Consider the following 22,913-nt stretch of genomic DNA (forward strand, 5'->3'; position numbering starts at 1 on the left):
AAATAGCACAACTCTGTGCCAGAGAAAGTGATTTTAATTTCGGTTCGGAGAATCTGTCGAGGCGAACCTTGACAGATCGCAAGTTCCGGTTTTTCACACATGCGGAAGCCTGGAACTTGTGGGGGCCTTTTACAAGGCTTAAGACGGCATACACTGTGCCTACGCCGTTATCGGCCCGGCAAAGTCCGGCCCCATCTTCAGGACACTGCTGCGAGCAACCCAGGAGCAAAATCAGAGGGGCATTAAAAAAAGTGTTTTTTTTCCCCATTTTCTTTGACCACATCTGTTTATTAATTATAAACATATTGGAGCTGGGAAAATAGGCTGTTGGACTGACGGCCAAGAATCATCCAATTGGGTAATGAAGAACCTTCTCGCTTAATAATTAGCGTGGGAAGGTGGTGCACCACAAGGATGGACGTGTTGGGCGACCAGTGGGGAGTGTGTGGGGGCGGGGCAGTTGGAGGCAGGAGGTCATGTGATGAAACCTTCAGGACTACATTGAACCAGAGTGGGCAACCCTAGCCCCCACCCCCCACCCCACCCAATATCCACAAACGCAGACTTGAAGAAGTAGATTGCTCACTCGGGGGGCCGCGCCCGCTTGAATTCCCCCTACTTTTTAAATGTTACAAAAAAAAACAATTTGTAAGAGATGTGTTCACTTCAGTTATTTCTAGATGTTCCTGCCCTCCTCGTGCACCTAACATGGAATAAGAAAAATGTATTTGAATGAAACCGATCCTCTTGTGGTGCTGTTTGCTTGTTGTGATACAGAAGGAAGTGTAAATTTATAGACCACATGACTGGTGATGAGTATTGCAAATTGTTTCTTGTTGGGTGTGGCTAGATAGACATTTCCTGATTGTTTTCAAAGGAAATTGACCACGGGGTAACAATGTACAGAGGGAATTTTAGCAACAGGCACTTTTCTATACTTAAGGCTACAACAATCTTTTGCACAGGAAAATGGCAGGAACTTTTGACAAGTACAGCGAAACACTCCAACTTGTGTGACATATGTTAGACTCCTTTATAATTCCACTGGAATATTCCCTCTGATTCTGTCGACAGGCAGAGGTTTATTTCCTGTTAGCAGGATATTTTGCCCTGCTCATGGTCGTAACCCCTGTGCGACCTAACATTCTAAAGGTCAGTCTGAGGTTAAGTAAAGGGAAGGCAGATCAAAGCGGAATGAATGAAGATACCTGTTCCAGATTTTCAGCGCTTGAATAGCTTGTGCCACACACATTAGATGCTTCAGGGTATCGTAAACGATTTGGGTTATTTCCTACTGGTGATGTTGTGAGCCTGAGACCAAGGTTTAATGTGACAAACAGAACTTTAAGCATTCAGTGACAACCGTCTGTGTGCATCCAAGTCTATGCATAAAAATGAATAAAAACAACATAATATTTGGGAACTGTTGCATCTTTTATCTGATGGACAAAATTACTTACTGTGAAACATCTTTTCTTATTGTTAATCTGCCATTTTTAAATGATCACATGCCATTCCCAACTTGTGAGGACAGGCAGATAACCCACCTTCAACTCTATCCATGCCACCTTTTAATCATTAGAGGTTTATAGTACAAAAGGAGGCCATTCGGCCCACTGTATCTGTGCTGGCTCTTTGCTAGAGCAATCCCAAACTAATCCCACTTCCCTGCTCTCTTCCCACAGGTCTGTATCTTCCTCTGCTTCAAATACAGGAAACTTTTGTTTAACCAGAGGTTAAAAGTCCGGAAAGCTCTATCTACCGGCAAAATTCAGGAGCCATTTTCTATAAGTTTTTTTACTTCTCGTTGCTTTTTTTCCCCCAGTCAGGCTCTGCAAGGTCTGTAGCTAAGCAACAGCTTCAGCTAGAGACACTTGCAGCCGCAGCCAACTGTTTTGAAGCTGTTGCTAAGCAACAGGGTTTGTTGATTCACACGGAGCTGAAAAGCTCTGTATGTTTTAACATTAGCGCTAGTTTCTACGGCAGTTTTGATCTAACGGCACCAGCTCGGTCCCGTCAGTGCCGGATACCAGAACGTTTCCTGTATGCATCCAATTTTTCCCTTAAAAGATGCAATGGTCTCTGCCTCAACCACGCCGTCAATAGATTTTTTTCACAAACTCTGACTATAGTTTTCTATGTGAAATATGGTTAGCTTTTCTGGGATAGTTCAGAAAATGATTGTTTCAGTACATAAATAATGTAGTGCTTTCTTGATTTGCTTGTGAGATGCGGGCAGCACTGGCAAGGCAGTATTTATTGCCCATCCTTATTTGCCCTGAGGGCATTTAAGAGTCAAACACATTCAGGCCAAACCAGGTAGGGGTGGCAGGTTCCTGTCCCCAAAGAAGTTTAGAACCAATTAGCTTTTAATGACAAGCCAGCAGCTTTTATGGCCATTCCCGTGATTTATTGAATTAAATTTCATAACTGGCTATGGTGGGATTTGAACTTGTGACCTCTAAGGTGCTAGTTCAGTATCACAACCACTAGGCTGCCAGTGTGTGGGCTCGACGTGATGAAGGCTTAAATATAATCATGTGTTTGTGATGATCAATACTCCTGAATGTAAATTGAAATTGAGTGGCAGTTGGTGATGGCTAGCAGTACAAAGAAGGGCTCATATGGGACCTTGGTCCAAACCTGGAACTCCATATAATTGCCCTTGAAAGATTGGAATCGGGTCGGACACTAGATGATGTTTAATTAGCTTAAAAGGTAAAATGTCCCAATTACCTGCCCATTGTTTTACAACAACTGGAGTACAATGGGGTCGATTTTAACTCAGGTGCAGGGAATTGTCAGGTTCCCTGAATTTGGTGCTTCCCACACAAATCTAAATGGGTGTGTGAGATTGATGCAATTTTAACTCAATTGGCCAATTGATTTCCAACGTGTGGGAACCCTTGGCAAATGAGTATTTCCAGTCAGAAAGTCGCATAATATGACGTCATTATTGCTGCTGCATTTAGGGTCTGCAAAAAGCCTTGCTTCTTCTGCAGGCTGCCAACTTTTTAGCATTTGCTGATACACTGAGCTGGAAGCAGAATGGCAAGAGAAAGATCGAGGTCTGCACCCCGCTTTGACGACACTGCCCTGCAGGCTTTAGTGGAGGGAGCACGAGCTCACAAGGAGGTGCTCTTCCCTTCATCAGGGAGGAAGATACCTCCCCAGCAGACAAAGGCTGCGTGGCTGCAAGTGGCAGAGGAGGTCAACTCCTTATTGGCTACCTGCAGAACCTGGATACAATGCAGGAAGAGATTTCATGACCTTTAGCACACTGGAAAAGTGAGTATGAAGTTCCCATCACTCTCAATCTGATCTCCATTGCCTCTCCTCACCAGCACTCAGCTTTAGCAATCTCTTCCTCCACATCCCACTTGACACTGACATCCATGCACCCTTACCCATTCCCTTTCTCGCTATGCTCACATTCACCTAACTATTCGACTATGCAGCCCTCACACTCCCTATCACTCTGATGCTATGAAAACAATTGACAACACACAGGGAGGACCCTTGGTCTTGCCACCTCACTCCATCTTTGTCTCTTTCTAAGCATCTATGCTATGGATTCTCTACACTCACTCCTTCATTCTCACTCAAACTCCACTTGTCTCCCTCATTGCAGGAAAAGAGAGCTCACAATAAAAGAGAACGAGCGAGGACAGGAGGAGGGCCACCATCAGTAGCCCACCTCACCCCCTGGGAGGAGGCGGTCCGGGAGATCGTAGGACTGGAGGATGAGGCACAAGTGGGGGACGGACAGACGGGTGCATCACAGCAAGCTGGTGACAGAATAGTTTTCCATCTCTCTCATTGACATTGCATGAGTCGCTGATAATGATTCTGAAGCTATAACAGATGGACCTATGATCATCTGCAATATGCAATGTGCATGTAACCTTGACCTCACATCTTTAACTCTTTCCTTTACTCCCCCACAGGGCCATCGAGAGCCCCCGTCCCCACTGTCCAGGAGGAAGAGCCTGAGCTTCCAGACTCCTCAGAGGAATCTGCAACCTCTGCGGGCGCAGCATCAGCAGAATTCAGCGCACCCAGCAGCAGCACAGACACTCACACCTCGGTGGGACCTTCGGGACATAGAGTAGAGTTGTCACCTGGTGTATCACAGCTCACAAGTGAGCATCAGCAGATTGTGGAGACAGGGACAGCAGTGGAGAGTGCTAGTCGGAGGGCGCAGGACTCTGCCAGCTCGGCTCAGCTGCATGTCGACCCTCTGCCTCTGGGTCCATCCATAAGATCAGCGGGGCTGGAACTCCAGGAACAGATGCAGGAGTCTCTGGCAGGTTTTGTCTCCAGGATCGATGTGAGTGTGGAGCGAATGGAGGAGTCCATAGCGAACATGAACAGAGCCTTTGTGGAGTCATTGGAGCATAAACGCATCACCATGGAAAGGATGGCAACCTCCATGGAGGAGATAAGCCGCCAGGGTATGGAAAACATGGTGAGTGTTCATAATAGAATGACATCTCTTGAGGAACGATGGGCATCTATTGAACAGAGAAACCAGACCTTCATGGAAGTCCTTCTGAGTAGGACTGCTAGTGCAGATACAGATCCCCATGGCCCCCTGATGTGCAGCAAGGTGCTCTCAAGCCACTTCCAAGCGCTGGCCCCTTCTGGCCTGTGCAGCTTCAGGTGGGTGAGCAGCAGCCTGGCGCTCCTGTTGCTGCTGCTGCTGTTCCTGGTTCTGCTGGTGCCGTGGCTGGTGTTCGAGCTCATCTAATGCCCAAAAGGGAAGGAACTAAATGCTCCCATGCTTCTGGTATATGCCTCCATTGAGGAAGCGCTGAGTGAAGGTGGCGAGCTGGGTTTCCCAGGAGGTCACACTGGAGATGTGTGTGAGGCTCCAACCTTCCACAGGTGTGGTTAAGCCTGGTAAAAGTTGCCTCAGGCCTGAAACAACAAAGTCCTGCCACCTGCAAATGATGACTGATCAAATCTCCTCTTTAATGGTTGACCTGCAGCTGATAGTCAGCAAGCCAATAGTGCGCACGCCAGGTTTCACAGGCGTGATCCCCACCAGGCGTGTTTTACGTGGGAAAAGGGTTAAAAATGCAAGGGCCTGTTAAAATGGCATTATAAAGGCCAATTATTGCTGATTAAGGGCCTTAAAGACCAGTCCCGACCATCAGACACGCCTGGGTTAAAATGGCTCGGGGTCGGGAACCAGGCGCCCAGGTCCCACCCCCCAGTTTTTGCGATTTTAACCCCCCACACGCCTCAAAGCCCGCCTCATGGCTGAGTTAAAATCGACCCCAATGAGTTGTTCCTACAAATGTATTTACATCGATGGACTCAACACAACATTGGATTTAGGGAACTCGGTGATAGCGGTCATAATTCAGAATGCTTGTGGACTCTCTCTTACTGTAATGGACCTCTCCAAAATGGAATTGTCCACTCTGCTGGGTAACATTACTCTTGGCAGGTTTTGTGGACTTTATATACAGCACACCAGCAGGTCAGACTAATAAATTACATACAGGACAGCTATTCGACAGAACAAACTGCTGCATTGCTATAAATCTTTTTTTTTCTTTTGTGGGTTGATTCTCAGCATTCACTAGGAACAGAAAACCACATCAAAAATATTATATGTAACTATTGTTAATTTGAATCAATATATCATAGAAAAACTCTGAAGTCTTGACTTATGAGTGTACTGATCTGACAGACCAACTTTTAAAGCATGATACGGTGACTGTAAAGAGCAATTACTGAACCATTTGGAACATGCGGCCGATGTTTATTGATGCTCACTTCAGCACTCTGCTTTTAATGTGGCCTAAACGATTCCTCAAATTAGCACCCAGGGGGTAATTTGAAATTGTATCTGTTTGACCCCATTGACCTCTTTTCATTTTAACCACTCTGTATTCATTTATTTGATTTGATACCTAGCCTAAGAAAATAGGAACGTCGATGTGTAAAACAAATGTCCCATTATTCATTTCCTTTTTCAACCGCTTTCTGATAGTGACCCACTTATGATCATATGGAATCTCATACACTCTATGCCGTTTTGCTTAAAAAAGAACTATTTCTAAACATCTCAACATCCAAAGTCTTATTTCAGACACGCTGCCAGACTTGCCTTTCCCCCCAATACTGCCAATTCCAACACTACTTCTACACATTCAAGGTATGTATATGTGAAGCCCTATCTATGATATTTCGATACAAGCTTCAATGATTTATATTGAGAAACATTTAATAGTTAGTGGCAGCTAATAATCCTGCTCAAGTGATTATTCTTCATGTGTAAGCCTATATATTGTGTGACAGCAGGTGTAGGAACCATTACATCCGAGTCAGATCCTTTTCACATCCAGCCTCAGCACGCACACTAATTGTCGTGCCCCATCACCACCATCCTGGCTAAAATCAGTTTGTTCAACACAGAGAACACAATTTCAACCTGGGACCTTCCTGGCATGTACGACTGAGCACTCCACCGGCAGTATATTTACCCACTCGCCCCTGGAGAGGGCACGTGGTGCATTTTCTATCATGGTCAGCCTCAATCTGGAGATAAACTTGGATGTGTCCAAGATGTAGGACAAGGAGGGGAGTGTTGGAACAATTCCAAAATAAGAATAAGAAGATTTCTTTACAACAACACCATGCATTTGTATAGCATCTATAACAAGAAAAACATCCTAAGGTGCTTCACAGGGTCATAAGGAAAAACAGACACTGAACCAAAGACGCAGAGAGTAGGTGGGTGGTCAAAAGCTTTGGCAAATAGCTTGGATTTAAGGATGGCCGTAGGAAAAATGAGGTGAAGTGATAGAGAGGTTTAGGCTGGGTATTCTGAAGAATGGGGCATAGGCAGCTAATGCGAGGGATGGAGGCTGCATGAGCAGCAGAGTTTGGGTGAGGGGTTTGTAGGGCTGGAGGAGGCTACAGAGACGGGGAGGGCGAGGCCATGGCAGGACTTCAAGACGAGGATGAGGACTTTAAATTTGAGATACTAAAGGACTGGGAGCCAACGTAGATCATCAAAGATTGAGGTGATGGGAAACATGACTTAGTGCAAGATAGGATACCAACAGCAGAGTTCTGGATGAGCTGAAGTTTATGGAGGCTGCAGCATGGGAGGCCACCCAGGGCAGCATTGGAACAATCAAGTCTGGAGGTGGCAAAGGCACAGGTGAGGGTTTCAGAGGCAGATGGGTTGTGATAGAGGCAGGCGATGTTATGCAGGCGGAAGTAGGCGGCTTTTGGGATGGAAAGACTATGAGGTTGGAAAATTAGCTCAGGATAGCAAGGCATGGGGATGGATTCAGTGTCAAGATATAGGGGGAAAAATTGGGTGAGTAGCACCACCTGTTAGCGCCTAAAGAGGCAGGCAGTGGCTGTAGCGCCACTGGCTGCGCCTCCCGCGATATTCAGCAGGGGTGCTAATGGTGGCGTTAGCCATTTGCGCTGCGCCGCCACCGATGACATCATCGGTGTGCGCAGCGCCCCATTTGCGCCCCGTTCGCGATATTTGGTAGCGAACGCCGCAGTTGCGCCGTTCGCTACCCGCGCCCGGTTCACGGGGCCTTACTGTGCTGGCAGCGGCGCAAGTTAAGGTGGAGGTGCGGGGCGGCCGCCTTTTTTGGCAGCTGCCTGCCAGCACCTCTGTCCCCGGCCTCCTAACCCCCCCGGTTGTTTCCCGAGAGCCCGGCACTTCTCCTTGGTGCCGGGCTCGTTTGCCGGCACTCGCGAGCGGGGATCGCGCTGTTGCAGGCCCCTCCCCCTTAACAGTGGGAGGAAGGCCTGCAGTACCGCAGCGTGCCGTGCCGCAGCGTGTGGCGCTGCGGCACATTGCGCTGCGATATTCAGTTTCAGCGCCCTAAGAGGGACACGGAGCGCCTCGAGCCTCGCCCCGTGTCCCTCGAGGGGCAATGAAATGGAATATCTGACGATGGCTAAAGCCTTGAACGCTGCGCTAAATCCTGCGCTCAGGCGACTTTTGCGCCACTTTGGCGCCCCAACCCAATTTCTAGGCCATAGAGTTTTTGCTGGGGACCAAAAGTGACGGCTTCGGTCTTCCCATTGTTTAGCTGGAGGACGTTTCCACATGTACGGTGACAACACCCAGCTCTACCTCACCACCACTTCTCTTGACCACTCCTCCATCTCTAAATTGTCAGGCTGCTTGTCCAACAGCCAGTTCTGGATGAGCAGAAATTTTCTCCACTTAAATATTGGGAAGACCGAAGCCATTGTTTTTGATCCCCAATACAAACTCCGTTCCCTAGCCACTGATTCCATCCCTCTCCCTAACATCTGTCTGAGGCTGAACCACACTGTTCACAACCTTGGTGTCATATTTGACCCTGAAATGAGCTTCCAACCACATATCCGCAGCATAACTAAGACCACCTATTTCCACCTTCGTAACATCGCCAGTCTCCACCCCGCCTCAGCTCATCCGCTGCTGAAACCCTCATTCATGCCTTTGTTACCTCCTAGATTTGACTATTCCAATGCACTCCTGGCTGGCCTCCCACATTCTACCCTACGTAAACCTGAGGTCATCCAAAACTCGGCTGCCCGTGTCCTAACTCACACCAAGTCCAGTTCACCCATCACCCCTGTGTTCACTGACCTACTTTGGCTCCTGGTTAAGCAATGCCTCAATTTCAGAATTCTCATCCTTGTTTTTAAATCCCTCCATGGCCTCGCCCCTCCCTACCTCTGTAATCTCCTCCAGCCCCCCCCCCCCCCCGAGATATCTGCACTCCTCTAATTCTGCTCTCTTGAGCATCCCTGATTATAATCGCTCAACCATTAGTGGCCGTGCCTTCTGTTGCCTAGGCCCTAAGCTCTGGAATTCCCTGCCTAAGCCTGTCCGCCTCACTACCTCTCTTTCCTCCTTTAAGATGCTCCTTAAAACCCACCATTCACCTGCCCTAATTATCATCTGCCCTAATTTCACCTTATGTGGCTCGGTGTCAAATTCTTTGTCTTATAATACTTCTGTGAAGTGCCTTGGGACGTTTTACTACTTTAAAGGTGCTATATAAATACAAGTTGTTGTTGTTGTTGAAGTTACGGCTCATCCAATACTGGATGTCAGACAAGCAGGGGATCAAGGGATATGGGGAGAAAGCAGGGACGGGTACTGAATTTGGATGATCAGCCATGATCGCATTGAATGGCGGAGCAGGCTCGAGGGGCCAAATGGCCTACTCCTGATCCTATCTTCTATGTTTCTATGTAATAGTACAGAGCCAGTGCAGGAGTTCAGAGAGATGGTGGAGGGGTAAAGCTGGATTTTATCAGCATACATGTGGAAGCTGTCCCCCACTTCTGTGGATGATTTTGCCCAGGATCAGCTTGAAACTTAGGAAAAGGCGGGTCAAGGATGAATCCTTGATGGACTCCTGAGGTGACTCTGCGAAGGTGGCTATGATTGAATAGGAAACAGTTGCAACCAAGTGAGGGCAGTTTCATCAAGCTGGACAATGGAGGAGAGGCAGTGGAGAAGGATGGTATGATTGACCATGTCAAAGACTGCAGGGATGTCAAGGAGTTACAATGCACCACAGTCACAGTAGCAGTGACGCTTGTTAATGACTTTGGTTAGAAGAATTTTGGTGCTGTGAGAGGGACAGAAACCTGATTGGAGGGTTTCAAATGGAGTTCCAGGAGAGATGTTAGTGATATCGGAGGCGACAATACGTTCAAGGACATTGAAGAGGAAAGGGAAGGTTAGCTACAGATATCTTATGTGTTGTACGGTGTCTCTTTAGTTGGATTAATTGGATAAAAAGAATATTTTTTCTAGTCATGGGGTGTTTAATTAATAAGTTTTACTGTTATTTCAAGAGTTTTGACGTTTTGACTACTGAAAAATCATCCTTAAAAAGGGATGAGACAAGTACAAAGGAAAATGAGAAATGTCAGCATTTCTAGTTTGAGAACAAACTTTGAGAAAATATTATAACTGACTTGGGCCTTAATACAGCAACTCAAATCAGAATGAATCTCTCAGCCGACATATTAATGCAGATTATGAAATCTTGGGTTTCAAAGAAAGTGTTGCAGTCACGTACAATTATAATCTCTTGTTATCTACAGGAAAGTTTATGAAAAGAACATGATCAAACCTACAGCAGATTAGAGAAATAACTTGGAAAACTGAAATTGATTTGGTATTTCAAATACAATTGTTACTTGATATTATGAATCAAAAAGCTTTAATACCCTTTCAAAGTGTAGGTTTATAGAACAAGTAGATGAAAAAAGAGTAAAGCAAACATTTTGCTTTTAAATGAAATGAGAAGAATATTAAATATACATTAGCATTTCTCTAGAGCTCCTTATGACTGAATTTATCATCTGCCCATTGCCTTTTGTGTTAAAGAAGCAGTTAAATATTTCAAGAGTTTATTATGACATGAAAACGTTCCAAGGTATCTCCTTTAGAATTTTTAATTAATAATTTGTGTTAATATTTTTTACATGGCTGAAAACTAATAATTTGAAAACCAATAAACATTTCTAGGTATAATAACAAGAACCTCTTTCCTCCACTCCTCTGGTATGTGGTGCTTACTAATGGGTTGAGAGTGATTGCTGCATGATCCCCGTTGGCAGACTCTTAACCCATGGTGGAGCTCACTCAACCAAGCCTCGAATCTGCTCTTGTCGCCCTCAGTAAAAAGGAGAAGTCAAGTTTCTTTCCAAAGACTGGGATACATTATCATGAAGTATAAAAGCAGTGCTGGAAATCAGGATAATGGCATTTCATTGACTTTGATAATTGAACAGTTGAAGAATGTACATGCATTGCAATCTTGCTATCACACAATTAACCTCCACAAATGCCCACAAAGTCAAAAGGTGCTATTTAACAATAATGGTTCACCCAGAACATATAACAGGGACTGGAATATTCTCAGAGTAGTTACAGTAGAATATCCAGTCAATAGCAAGAAATAAGAGTGGCAATGTTGTGTCACCATTATGATGGTCACGCTGTCTGAATTCCCCAAATCACTGTTTCAGTTTAAATGGAGCGAAGCTCAGACCTGACGTGATGCTGTTCTCTGCATGGCTGAAATCTGCTTGCGTAAATTTGAGCTCTCCTGCATAACTAGGAAAAGAGAGAGGCATTGTAATAATTTTGCTTTGGCAACCTTGCATTTCAGCTACAGAGTCCAAACTCTCCTGATCTACTGGAATTAAGTGGAATGACTTCACTGTTCGGTTTAAATAAGCCTATTGTTGTCAACAAGGGAGCGAAATTGTGCGATCAATCAATTATGTCAAAGGCTTGTATGTGGTTATTTTCAGGTGGGCAAACCAGAACAAATTTTCAACTAAAATATTCAGTCAGGGCTCTTTGCCAGAGATACAACACAGGCCAGAAGAATGTTATTCTTTAGTTCGAAACTTGCCAGTTTCGTTAAAGCGAGTAACCTATTTTTATGTATCTCTGCAGTAAAAGTAAACAAACTCTATGTTTGCCAATAAATCTGTAATATTTCGAATGTTGATAAATACGCTGCAATATATCTGTAATACGCGCAGTGTTGAAAAATACTTTGCAGCCAAAGAGAAAAGGCAAATATCTCTGAAGTGATTGTATAGACCTTTCAGGAAGCCAGATTGCTATTTGCTTGGCTCTAACCATTACCGTCATCAGAACGGTAAGTAACATGTCAAGATTCGTATAACAAGCTCTTTTCATTCACTTAGAAGGTGAGCGATGTCAGTGCTAGGGAAGAAAACACCCTTTGGCACCCAGTGTTGACATTGAGTACTCCTGGGTCAAGAAAAGCGTGGGCCAGATCCAGTGTAAAGCTCCCTCTACTTAATTCCAAATATGTGTCTTAACCCCAACTTCATAAAAGTACATCAACTGAATGGCATGTTATTTCTATTTCTCACACTAGTCATTTTTATCATCTCTTTGAGTGTTAAATAGTGGTGAGGTAAGATGTAAATCTCAGCAGAGAGGAGACTTTAATCCTATAATTCTGGTCTGCATTCTACGATGCTCTATGGGATGTTTTTCTATGTTAAAGGTGCTAAATAATTGCACGTTGTAGTTGATTCAAACTCCAGAGGCAATCAAGACAATTTGCAAACCCACTGCACCAGGCAGACCCCCTTACTTAGAATTCTTATTCTACAGACTTGTACAGTACAATGTTATAATCCAAATTTTCTCTGCAGCCTCTGATGCCACACAAGCCTTTCCGGCATAGATATTATCATCATTGTTACTCCATGATCTCAGGCACAGAAAGGATCAATTTATGCAGATCAGGTAAGACAAAGTCAATGCTTTTTTAAAAAATATCCTTAACTCTTGAAATAAATGTACAAACAAGGGATGATTCCCTAGATTAACCTCTTCCCTTTAGAGACCCCAGTGATATTCTCCTGTAGAATAAAACCACAAACGTTATGACTGTAACAAAATTATCTGCAGAAAAGACATCCTGATTTATATTTAATTTTTACATTTCCTCCAGGAGACACATTCCAGATTCCCTTAGTACTACTTCCTTTGCCATGAATAGTTCTACAAATATATAGTTGGCTAGATTATTTTGTCCCTCTTGTTCTCAAACATTCCTGTCACTGGGTGCAATACTTCACTTAGCAGGTCTGCTGAGAGCTGAAGTAACTCATCTTATTGAAGCAGATGGACTCAAATGATAGATAGCTTTGGGATTTAAATCTCTGACCTTTGACTGGGAGGCAAGTGCTGTACCAGGTTGCTATACTTGTATAGTTTATTGCTGACCCCTTTATTTAATGGTCTGCTGACAGTATATCCGCAATCTAGTCATTATTCAATAAACTAGTACATTAATATATTACACTCCTACTAGTAACTGTTAGAATGAATGGAGAAGTGAACACTGAAAAGTGCTAGACAGAAAATGACAACATGCTACCAGGTTGTCCAACATCATATTGATCCAGTCCTAATTATAGCTGTATTGGTGAATTGTTCAATTTTTTTTTTGTTTCTCAAAAGTATATACACAGAATGAGATCATGGCTGATCATCCAAATTCAGTACCCTGTCCCTGCTTTCTCCCCTTTCAGGCAGTGAGTTCCAGACCCCCACCACCCTCTGGGTGAAGATATTTCCCCTCAAATCCCCTCTAGTTCTCCTACCAATTACTTTAAATCTATGCCCCCTGGTTGTTGACCCCTCTGCTAAGGGAAATAGGTCCTTTCTGTCCACTCTATCTAGGCCCCTCATAATTTTATACACCTCAGCCTCCTCTGTTGCACCTTATGTTTTAAAAGGGCATTGTTGTCAAGAATTTCTAGCTTATTCTGCAGTGGGACAGCAATGGCACCATGGAGTAGAGAGACCTGTTTTCTTTGCCTCCCTGTTAAATTTCCAGTCATGGTCACATTACTGGCCTCTGCTTAGTGCCTGCCCACAGGGAAGGGGCAATCTGAAAAAGACATGTTGGGCCATAAGAATGGAAGATTTTTTTTTTAGATGAACCCCACTTGTCTTTCTTCTCACCATATCTCTGAATCCCTTCTTTCTCTGGAAATGCATCTAGTTCTCTGTTCTCCTGGTGTCCAGTTGAAGAGTGGCATTGGTGGGGTGTGACCTTAATGAAGACTTTTTGTCTAAGATTTATCTTGGTATCAGCTTCTTTACTTCAGTCATGATACATAATGAGATTTTTAAAAATGGCTTCAGTCACAGAAATCACATTCCAGTTTAACTTGCTGCATTGTAGCAATGATTGTTTGATTTATCACAGGGGAAGAGCCAAGTCATTCAACTCGGGCTTACTATGCAATTTATCTAGATATCCCATCGCGTAAAAGCACTGCTGAGTATGTAGGGAGCCAGGGCCCACTTATGAAAGTAGACTGAACAACAACAGCAACTTGTGCCAATGTAGTGCTTATAAAGAAAGAACTTGGATTTATGTAGCGCCTTTGACAACCTCAGGACATCCCAAAGCACTTTACAGCAATTGAATACGGAATCCAGAAAGGATCGCAATGTGTTTTATACAGGGGGAGAGAAGAAGCACACGAGCCAAAAATATCACAAGTAAAAAGGGTAAAAGTAACCCCAGACCTGTGACGGAGTGGCATTGGTGGAGATCTAAGAGCAAGTTGCCTGCTCTCCCATGTGGCTATCGTTAGGAAAGCTATGGCCAGGCAAGACCTGCACAGAGGAAATCCAGGAACATCATCCCCAACTTTCTCATGTGTAAATTAAAAATTCTGGGTTACAAATCAAGTGTATATGAAACAGTAAATGCTGGAAATACTCAGCAGGCCAGGCAGCATCCGTGGAGAGAGAAACAGAGTTAATGTTTCTGCCTGCCTGTTCATGGGATATGTGGAACATTCTTTGTTCCAGTCCTACTCAGGTCCCCTCCCTCACCTCTTTTTCCGGTACATCGATGACTGTATTGGTGCCGTTTCCTGCTCGCGCCCTGAACTAGATAAGTTCATTCACTTTACTTCCAATTTCCACCCTTCCCTCACCTTCACATGGTCCATCTCCGACTCTTCCCTTCCCTTCCTTGACTTCTCCGTCTCCATTTCTGGTGATTGGCTTTCGACAAACATCCACTACAAGCCCACCGACTCCCACAGCTACCTGGACTACACTTCCTCCCACCCCGCTTCCTGTAAGGACTCTATTCCATTCTCCGTCTCCGCCGCGTCTGTTCTGACGATGCCACCTTCCATACCAGTGCTTCCGACATGTCTTCCTTTTTCCTCAACCGAGGATTCCCCTCTACTGTGGTTGACACGGCCCTTGACCATGTCCATTTTATTTCCCGCACTTCTGCTCTCACCCCTTCCCCTCCCTCCCAGAACCATGATAGGGTTCCCCTTGTCCTCACCTTTCACCCCACCAGCCTTCACATTCAACGGATCATCCTCCACCATTTCCACCACCTCCAACGTGATCCCACCACTAAACACATCTTCCCCTCACCTCCACTTTCAGCATTCCGAAGGGACTGCTCCCTCCGCGATACCCTGGTCCACTCCTCAATCACCCCCAACAGCCCTTCTCCTTCACCTGGCACCTTCCTGTGCAAGCGCAGGAGATGCAACACATGCCCTTTTACCTCCTCCCTTCCCACTGTCCAGGGCCCCAAACACCCCTTCCAGGTGAAACAGCGATTTACTTGTACTTCTTGCAATTTAATATACTGGATTCGCTGCTCACGATGCAGTCTCCTCTACATTGGGGAGACCAAACGCAGATTGGGCGACCGCTTTGCAGAACACCCCCGTTCAGTCCGTAAGGGTGACCCTGAGCTTCCGGTCACCTGTCACTTTAATTCTCCGCTTCACTCCCACTCTGATCTCTCTGTCCTCGGCCTATTACATTGTTCTAATGAAGCTCAACGTAAGCTTGAGGAACAGCACCTCATCTTTCGATTGGGCACTTTACAGCTTGCCGGACTCAACATAGAGTTCAACAATTTCAGATAATAATCCCTGCCCCCATTTTTCATGCAGTATGATTTTGCCATTCCCATTTGCAACATTTTCACAGTATGTTCTTTCAATTCCTTCCCCCCCCCCCCCCGTCTCTGCACCTGCTTCAAATCTGTTACATTTCCAGCTTTTTCCAGTTCTGATGAAGGGTCCCAGACCTGAAATGTTAACTCTGTTTCTCTCTCCACAGATGCTGCCTGGCCTGCTGAGTATTTCCAGCGTTTACTGTTGATATTTCAGATTTCCAGCATCCGCAGTATTGTATTTTGCTATTGTATATGAAACAGTGTTGGAGTCTGTTGACTTTCAGAATGAAGTTTTTGAATAGTTTCAAATATGTTTATCTTAAAAAAAACTATAAAAATACTGTAATGAAAATTACAAATTCATACGATCACCAGCATTTTCAGTATCTCCATGTTTGGCCCCTTTTGAGTTCGTGGCATGCTTTCGATGGCCAATTTATGTGGCAATAGTAGTCTGTATAAACAGATTTACTGCAGAGCAAAGATATGTCAACTTTAAAATAAACACAATGAATTTTGCAAATGGAAATGCAGTGAATCATTGAATCATTCTAGGGAGATAGAAATGATATAACCCTTAGTATTGTCTCTGCATTTTCATCATTGTCCTTCCAACTAACTGAATACCAAATGTAGTCATAAATTACCATTCAGTTAAAATATTCAAGCACTTTATAAAATGCATCAAGTTCTGCAACATTATTCTATATCATCTCCCTTATAAAGGAAGTAGTTAAAATAAGATTAGATAACATTGTGCACTGCATTTTCACTCTTTAGGCATGTGGATCTGCCATTTTGTTGAAGAATGTATGTGCTAATTATGCAGCATGAAACCCTGAATTAATCATAAGTGACTAGAATTATGTGGCATACTTTGATAACAAGAACCCACAGTTCAAGAAATATTCATCACGGATAATTGAAGTCATAGCCTTGAATTGGAATCAGACAGATAAAGATATTGTCCCATCAAGTTGTTAGTTAAAGTGAAGGCTGGCAAATCACAATAAAACACCAATTAAATACAAGGTTCTTTTATAGCTCATTCTGTACAATTCAGTTCCGTTACTGTGACCTTGTTTTTATTTTCTTACGCCATCCAAGAGGCTGGCCTTCATGTTTTTATTGCAAAGCATTTAATGACCTATTTTGTTTCAGTTTGGAGTGATTTGTCAGTGTTGACAATGACCAGGGATTTTTCTGAGCTTTGAAGTTATAAATAAAGCTAGGATATTATTAAGGTTACTTCAGGGGCCTAAAGTCACTGATCTGTGGCTAGAGCCTTGCACGACTCTTTGCTGACACATTGAAGAAACAAAACAATTAAATGGAGCATTCAGAAAGCCAATTATTAGTTCACGTGGCACTTTCCTAACACATGAGTTCAGTCAGTTACATTTCAGGAAAAGAGACTTAACTCTGAAAGTAAAAAATAAATCCCCTGACTAATTGGACCAAAATTAGGCTTGCAAAACTAGAAATTTCGAACAAAGAACTCCAACACACTCACCCCCAGGATTTATATCGGCAGACCACAAAGCTGTAAAGTTCTTTTCAGTAATACTATTTTTTCTAAATATAAAATTGGAAACTTCACGGTTACTTGTAGCAGTGTGAGGAGACATTCCAACAGCTGGGAGCCTCACGCTGATGTTATCTTACGCACCCTCTCTGCATAGCTGCAACATAGTTTCCCAGGCATAGGAATTGCCAGGATAATTCCTGGGACATTGTTGCTTCTGTGTCTGCAGTGGGATGGGGGACAAAAAACATATACACACTAACAATTTGAGCAGCACTGTCTGAAGGTCAAAATTGGGACAAAGGCATTACATTAGGCTATCTGTCGGCATTTCATCTAAAATGTATGTCCCAGTGATTAAATGAATTGAGAATTTTAACAAAAATAGTTTACCTCCGATATCCTCATTATAATCGTATTGCAGAGTGCTCGGCATAAATTTGCAAGGAGAGATGAACAGTACGTTTCCATTAAGAATATTTTTTTAAATGGCTCAAGCCAACAACATTAGTAAGGCAATACTTTGCAGGTCACGTCCAATTACTTACACATTTACTTACCTTGTGTGGTTCCTGACCACCTGGATTTCCTAACTTAATCCATTAATGATGTTTAATCTACTTCTGACTTCTGTTTCCACACTTGCCTTCCATCCTTTACTGCCAATTACCAGGGTAATGTTCAACTGGAAGCTCAAATGCTAACAAATGCTTCAGGAGTATTGAGTCATATGTAACGCCAGAGTGGAAGCATTCACCTATCAAATGAGAAATCATTTATCAGGGTAAACAGGCAGTTTTTATCGTGATCTTGAGATAATTTATGTAAGTTATGTACCTGGTTAGGAAACGGAGATGAGTTCATTGCCTTGTGTCCTTTGATATGCTCTGAGCCTTACTAAGGTTATTAGACCAGCTTAGTTATTTTCAGAATAACATTTTGTTGCTGTTGAGTGTATAATCAGTTTTCCAACCCTCAAGAATCTGCAATGCTAGTGTAGATTGCAAAACTATAGACCTAACAAATAAATTGACCATTACTTTCATACGCTTAACAGCAATAGCTTCTACAGGAATCAATGTGGTCAAACTCGAGCTTTTAAAAAGCTACACATGTAATTAAAGCAATTTAAACAGCTGTACAACAGAATGGAGTAGATTATACTGCCTAATTGAAGCAAAAAGGAAATGGTATATTATTTCTGCATAATAAACAAATAAAGCCCGAGTCATATTGCACTGTTAGAACTCTAAGAGAATGGACTATTATCGGAAATGGGTTTCAAAGTAGATAGGAGATCAAAATTAGTTTATTGCCTTGTGTCCTTTGATACACTTTGATTCCTACTGAGGTAACTAGTCTGCTTTTGCTCTTTTGAAAATGCTAATGAGCTTTCTTGAGTTCTTCGACCTTGTGTATTGAAAGCAGATGTGAAATTTGTCTTGCCCTGGTACAATAAATGTATCCATGTAGAAGTATTCTCTTCCTTTGCCTATGTTTTAAATATCATCTTTGAATCACAAAAATGAAAAAGGTTTGTACCACAAAAAAAAACAGGTTGCCATCATCAAGGCATGACGTCGATATAATTATCCAAATTCCCAGAACCACTTCAGGGAGCTTGTGTGCACACAATGGTTTTAAAGTTAATGTTTGAGTATCTCCAGTAGTTCAACTGACATCAGTGTAGTTGAGCCATACAGACTAGGAAGGTCCTATGTTTCAATTCCCACTCTAGACGCTTGAGCACATATTATAGGCTGACATTCCAATGCAGTACCGAGGGAGTGCTGCACTGTCGGAGGTACCGTCTTTTCAGATGAGTCGTTAACCCGAGGCCTTGTCTGCTCTCTCTCAGGTGGACATAAAAGATCCCATGGCACTATTCAAAGAAGGGCAGGGGTCCTGGTCAATATTTATCCCTCATCCAGCATCAACAAAGCTGATTATCTGGTCATTATCTCATTGCTATTTGTGGAATCTTCCTGTGTGCAAATTGGCCGCTGTGTTTCCTACATTACAATAGTGACTGCACTTCAAAAGTACTTAATTTACTGTAAAGCACTTTGGGACATGCTGAGGTCATGAAAGGAGCTATATAAATGCAAGTCTTTCTTTCATTGTGAGTTGGCTAATCTCAGTCTGGGTGACAGGAAGTACAATTGGGCTTGACAGCTCAGGGTTAAGGAGGGAACAAACAAATGGGGGTTCTCACTAGTAATTGCAATGCAGTGTGTGAGGCAGGATAAGGCTTGACAGTAATGCTTCTTGTGATAGAACATCCTGTCCACGCTCACATATGGGGGGGAATTTTAACCTATAAAACAGGTGGGTTGGGGATGTGGGGGTAATTAAAGGGTTAAAAATCAGAATCCTGACCTGAATCTGCCTCCACCCCGCCCACTTCTGGTTTTGACAGGGGGCGGGCAGCCAACCCGCTGCCAGGAGGTGGGTCATCTATTTAAATATTATAATGAGGCTGGAAGCCTCTTTAACCTCCATTTTGTCTTTAACTTTAGTTAGTAGGGTTTTGCCCACCTCGTGAAACCTGCCAGCTAATGCAAGGCGAAGACTGCTGCATCCAGAGCAAAAGTGCCTTTACATATGCCTTACCTCCTGGATCCAGGGCCCCTGCCCAACCTGCACCACGCAGTCAAAGACACCCCCACAAGGCCCCCAATCACCCTCCAGGCCTTGCCACCTCCAGGCCTCCGATCCCCTCACGAGGCTTCCCCCCGCCCCTGCTCCTCCAGCCCTCCTCATGCTGTTCCTCTGGCCCCCAATCCTCTTCGGACCCACCCATCCCCCACATCCTCCTCCAGCCCCTAATCATCTTCAGACTGCCCCCACCCTCCTCCAGTTTCCCCCCCGGCCCCTGATCTTCTTGCTGCTCCCGGCCCCCTCGATCTACTTCTTGGTCCGGCCCTCCTGATCTTCTTCCTGGCCCGATCTCCACGCGATCCCCCCCTCCTCTGTGCGGCCTAGTGTCGCAGGCTTACCTGCCCGGAGCTAGCCAGCCTCTCAATCCATCTGGCTGCGGGTGGGAAACAGAGGCTTCCTATTCAAATCAGGCCTTGCCATTAATGTCGGCAGGGCCTGTGGGAAACCCGTTCTCCTGGGTTTCCCAACTGCTTTGGAGCTCCCCCCGCCCTCAACCCACCTTCCCCATTAAAATTCAGTAATAAACATTTTGGGGGGGAAATTGGGTGAGCCATTTTGGGACACCCCGAAAAAGTTAGCGTCCCCTGCCGTAAATTCAGTAGTAGCGCCCCAAGCAGGATGTGGGGCACTACTGGAAAACACTACCTCCTGCTTGGGACGCTACTAATAAATTTCACGGCGCTACGTGCAGCAGTGGCACATAGCAGTGCATCATTACAGGCCTCCTTCCCCTGATTAAAGGGGAGGGGCCTAGTGCAGCATGCACCAGGGCCCTGCCGGACCATCGGGGTGCGGGGTGCCATGAAAACAGCCCGGCACTCAAGAGGCATGCCGGGCTGAGCGATCGCGGCCGGCACCCCGCATACAAAAGCGAAAGGGGGCAGGTGCTGGCAGTCAGCCAAAATAAAAATGGCCGCCCGCCACCTGCTCTCTAACTTGTGCTGCCGCCGTTGCCAAACCACCCCTTGATCTTGTCGCACATATCGTGCTGCGATAGTTCAGGGAGCGCAAGAGAAGTTTGAGGCCGGGGTGCTGCACATGGCAATGATGTCATCGCCAGCGGCACAGTGGTGCGGGGTGTTATCGGCTACCGCCACCGCTAAGCTCCCGCTGAATTTTGCGGGAGGCATTAGCGGCACCGTGCCCGGGTGCTAGGGGATTTGCAACCCCGGGGGCACTAACGAGAGGCACAAACCAACTCAATTTTTCCCCTTTTATGCTCTCAAGAAATTCCAAAGTGCTTCACAGCCAATGAATTTACTTTTGAAGTGTAGTCTCTGTTGTTACGGAAGCAAATGTGGCAGCCAATTTGAGCACAGCAAGGTCCCACAATGAATGGATGACCAGCTGATTTGTTTTTGGTGGTGCTGGTTAAGAACAAACAAAGGTATCCTACAGTTTGAAACCAGGCATTTGTTTTTGCTGCATAATACCAAATGATATTGCTAAGAAGCGTGTGTAGCAGAGTGAAGCCTGTTAGTACTTGCATTATCTGAATGTAGATAGGTTTCATTGTATTGCCAGCTTCAATCTTGGATATAGCTCATGGACCAATTTGGCTGTGGTATATAAAATGTCCATTTATGCAAGCAACTGTATACACTGTCACCTGGATTAAGTCCAAAAGAAAGAGAAGTGAGCGTGGGAACAGCTGAACAGATTCATCAAGTGTGCAAACAATAGCTAGAACCACGTTTGGCTCCAAATGTAGTTATGAAATACTCAAGTAGCCATAGAGAGGATTGTTACATTGGCTTTAATCCACGGCAAATATTCTTGGAACCAAGCTCTTCAGTACAAATTATGCTACTGACAAACACCTTTCCTTATTTGAGGCATCAATTATATTATCAGCTGAATGGGTGAGTGCAAGAGACTTAATTTAGAACCAACTATGAAATATGATCAGCTTCAAAGTGACCGGGTAGTTAACTCTGGAACTAAAGCTTGGCTGTAGGTAGCCATATTTTCTCATGACCACCCTGAATTTCTCTTCCCTTGTGAGTATGATGGCTCTAGAAATCGGTAATGTGGTGCATGTTGATGTAAGTGGCAAGTTGCGTCCACTGAGAAGCTCCATCACTGACCCTGGGGTGTTCCCTAAATTGCTCGTAAATGGTGAGTGCTTGAGCCTCTAGGGGCACATAAGGTCGTCCACCATAGGAAACATGCTGGACAATCCAGCAGAGGTGGCCAGGCTGGGGATTTCCTAACCACCCCCGCCCCACCCCACCCGCCCCCAAAACAACAGGAGACTGGCCCCAACAGTCCCTTTTGTAAGGGGGCCACATTTAAAAATGTGAAATCCCCTCCCCACCTTTTTCTTCAGGGGTCCAGGCCATTATCCCAGCCTGGATCCCCAGTTGGGCCCACTTCTGCCCTTCAGCGAGTAGATCCACCTATCCTGACCAGACGTACCCCCAATGACCAAATGCAGGATCCCACTGAGGTTCGAAGGCACTGGAACTTGGGATGGGGGAATCCCCACACCCTCCAATGCAGATGGTCTTGCAAGTGTTGGGCAAAGATTCTGTCCCCAGACAGCCATCTGGAAGATTCAACAAAAGGGCGGGAACCCACATGCCAGGATCCCAGCCTAGTTTACAGCCCCTCAAGTGGATTCTCACTGAAGTGATGCTGAGGATGGCCTCAGATTTTCGGGGTCATATTTAATACAATGATCTGACATCACTTCTTCTCATTGCAACTGTGAAGGATAGTTTTGTTTCCTGATTATGTACTTAACACTGTTTTCCACTGCAGCTTATAATCGATGATTTGAAATCTGATCTTAAAATAGAGAGTTATACTAAAAAAAATCTGAATTCACACAAAAATTGAATTTTAGTAAAATATTATGATTTTTTTAATAGTTCTAACATTGCCTCTGCTCATTTCAGATCACTGATACTCTACCATTCTACTTGTGCCATTATTCTTTCAGCACCACAACAACAACTTGTATTTATATAGCGCCTTTAAAATAGTAAAACGTCCCAAGGCACTTCACAGGAGTATTATAAGACAAAAAATTTGACACCGAGCCACATAAGGAGAAATTAGGGCAGATGACCAAAACCTTGGTCAAAGAGGTAGGTTTTAGGGAGCATTTTAAAGGAGGAAAGAGAGGTAGAGAGGCAGAGAGGTTTAGGCAGGGAATTCCAGAGCTTAGGGCCTAGGCAACAGAAGGCACGGCCACCAATGGTTGAGCCATT

General features: G+C 44.5%; 1 long non-coding RNA gene across 2 annotated transcripts; it reads right to left on the reverse strand.

Moving 5' to 3' along the window:
* Positions 1–10,754: 10,754 nt before the first annotated feature.
* Positions 10,755–17,791, reverse strand: LOC147102716 (uncharacterized). Of its 2 annotated transcripts, none has more exons than XR_015073177.1 (4): positions 17,598–17,791; positions 17,026–17,260; positions 15,879–15,983; positions 10,755–11,119 (listed from the first exon to the last, which is right to left on the reverse strand). It is a non-coding gene; the product is annotated as an uncharacterized LOC147102716 (long non-coding RNA). The 2 variants fall into 2 exon arrangements; XR_015073178.1 differs by lacking the exon at positions 17,598–17,791 and adding an exon at positions 17,431–17,577.
* Between the last annotated feature and the right edge of the window lie 5,122 nt (positions 17,792–22,913).

The sequence above is a fragment of the Somniosus microcephalus genome, chromosome 21 (genome assembly GCF_052327205.1).
Source record: "Somniosus microcephalus isolate GS21.2 chromosome 21, FLI_Smic_1.0, whole genome shotgun sequence".
NCBI lineage: Eukaryota > Metazoa > Chordata > Chondrichthyes > Squaliformes > Somniosidae > Somniosus > Somniosus microcephalus.